This window comes from Humulus lupulus, chromosome 6 (genome assembly GCF_963169125.1).
Source record: "Humulus lupulus chromosome 6, drHumLupu1.1, whole genome shotgun sequence".
Classification (NCBI taxonomy): Eukaryota; Viridiplantae; Streptophyta; class Magnoliopsida; order Rosales; family Cannabaceae; genus Humulus; species Humulus lupulus.
This window is the reverse complement of record NC_084798.1, coordinates 131,265,603-131,268,370: the sequence shown is the minus strand read 5'-3', so window position 1 is coordinate 131,268,370 and position 2,768 is coordinate 131,265,603. Positions and strand designations below refer to the sequence as shown.

Sequence of the window (2,768 nt, the reverse complement as noted above, 5' to 3'; positions counted from 1 at the left end):
AACATAACCCCAATTGTTGACCCCATTCATGTATCCTCTGCTTCTTCACACTCCTCTCCCAAACAGCCCAATTCCAGCTTCAATTACGCTTTCGCCAACTCCAGCGGCAGCCCTCTTCTTTGAATTTTCCGATCCACTGAATCCAACATTGAAAGGGTTAGCTAGCTCAAAACTTCAATCACTGTATAAAGTTAAGTTCTTTTGGGGGTTTTGTAGTGAAGGGTCACTACTACATGTTGAAGAAACTAAATGAAATTATGAGATTTGGGTTTGGAAATTATGAAATTGTTTAAATTTTAGTCGATTGTCATGATAATTAAAGCTTGAATCTTTGGAAATAAAACTAGAAAATAGTATACTCAAATGGGTTATGAACCATGTTGAAAATGAAAAGAATTTCTGACTCTTTTGCTGTTGGGCAAGTGATTTTCGACTTCTGATTTTTGGCACTTTTCGTAGTTGCAGGTTCATTGGCTGGTTCCCTCTTGTGCTTTCTCAATGTAATTTCTCTTCTCTACAAAATTATTGAAATACCATAGCCATTATTCAATTCATTTTAGTTATATTTAAGTATAAGTTATAGTGATGAACATAAGTGTATTTGGTACTATATATAGTACATGAATACTCAGACTAAATTCAATCTTTGTAGGGGTGCATTTATATTGTTGATGCATATAAAGTTTACTGGAGTAGCTATGTTAAAGGGATTCACGCTGGACAAATGGTTCTGCGGCTAGTTGAAGCAATTGGTAACTTTTCAACAGTTCTTTCCTTCTCTCAATGTGTATGCAATTATGTACTAAAACACACACACACAAGCAAATGAACAAGAAAAGAAATAACAGAGAAAAAAAATGCAAAGATGTTTGTTTCCTTCTCCACTATCAATTACACAGTTACAACTTCATTCAATACAAGCTTGAGAAACACATTGAGAAGAGTATCCTTTGGAAGCCCTTTCGAGAAAACACCCTCTCAGCCCTGGCTTATCTTCTTTCACTCTTTCTCACTATTACAACTCCCAAGACTTGTTACAACTGATTATTACAGAGCTAAAAAACAATGTAATTGTGCCACTCTATTGATCCAAATGGTTTATTTGAGGACTGATATTTGAACAGAAAACTGTCCCATTCCCTTGTTTTCTGGTCTTATCTTTTCTCATTACGAGCTTCTTTTGCTAATAATGTAATCCAATGACACAGATGTTTATCTTGCTGGGACTGTCATGTTGATCTTTGGCATGGGCTTATACGGATTGTTTATCAGTAATGTGCCTCCTGATGTAGGTTCTGGGATTATAACAATCTTGCCAATATGTCAGAAGTCATGTGTGTTTGTTGCTTCTTATTTCTAAATCAAATTGCTTGTTTGGGTTTTGCTCTAATTATTAACACACTGTTGCAGGAGAAAAAAGCAAGTGAAAGGCAATCTTAATGCCAAAGTTGGAAAGATAGCTGGCTGTGTTGATGTTAATGCCCAAAAACGTATCACTACTCTGGGGGAGGCATAATCCTGGGTAGGTTTAATGGCTTATATTTCTTAAGTTGAGAGGTCAGGCCCATTGATTTTGGGTTGTCTTCCAGTGGAGAAACTCAGGTCAGTACTTTGTCTCTAGAGGCTGTAAATATAACCATTCCACTATATTTTTTTACCAGTTATTATTTTTTGTTTTTAGTTTCCCTTTATTTGAAAATAAACAGCAACTTAAGCTATGAAACTGTTTTTTTTTAACAGAATATACTTTTTCTCCCTTCTCCTACCAATTTTAGCATAAACAAGCGGGATGAAAGTTAAAGAGCAACAACCCTTATAAATGAAAATGTATTAAAGGCCGATTTTTGTTGTTAGCGTATTAATATATTAAAATTTACTATTAAAATAGTTGCATTGATTAACATTAATACAATTGTTAGTTTTGTTCTCTTAGTTTTGAAGTAAGCACAACATGTGAACTTGAGATATATGGAAACTAGTGATTTTTTGCTAATTGTGGCCATTGCAACTTGCAAAGCTATTGAGTGTTGAAATTTTTGACTTAATTACTTGTGTTAATACAGGGTTGCCTACAAAATAATCAGAAAACTCTGGAATGGACTCTTTTTCCTTGGATACATATTTGAAACCAAGTATGCCTCTCTTTCCGTCCACATATTAAAAGAGGTTTATTAGTCACTCCATTGGGACTGCATTCATACTGTTAACTCTTTTTTCTGGACTTTTCTTTGAACTTTCTTTGTTTCATGTACAAACCTTGTTGTTTCTTTTTCATAGTTTAGTTAGCAAGAGAGTAAATAAAAGGTTGTGCTTTTTATGATTGTTGTAGTTTAATTTGATGAATGTGTATATATGTCTATTTGCTAACTCAGGTAGCTGGAATTTATAGTGGTTATCTCTTGTTTATTTCTCTGAATTGGTATATTTTTTGAGTTATTTTATTGTTTCTTAGTCATTGAGTTGTTATAATATACGGCTTGAGTGTATTCTAGTTTCTTGTTTGGCCTTTTATTTTCTTGAGTTATTTGATTCCTTCTAGCTTTTCCTTTATTCTGAAGGTGTTTAGAGAGCAGTGTAAGGGAATTATTTTCTAAGTAGTTGCAAAGAGCAACAATAGAAATAGAAAACAAATTAAGAAAACAGGGCATAAAAAACAACTAGATGATTCTTTTTACTGCAATATGTGGAAACTTTTCGTTTGAGCAGTAGTTTTTATTCCCCTGCCCCATACGTTATTCTCATAATAGAGGGGATTTAGAGCAGTGATT

General features: G+C 33.8%; 1 long non-coding RNA gene across 1 annotated transcript; it reads left to right on the top strand.

The window, feature by feature from the left end:
* Positions 1 to 677: 677 nt before the first annotated feature.
* On the top strand, positions 678 to 2,062 carry LOC133784199 (uncharacterized). Its single transcript, XR_009871194.1, has 3 exons — positions 678 to 752; positions 1,209 to 1,288; positions 1,411 to 2,062. It is a non-coding gene; the product is annotated as an uncharacterized LOC133784199 (long non-coding RNA).
* Positions 2,063 to 2,768: the final 706 nt, after the last annotated feature.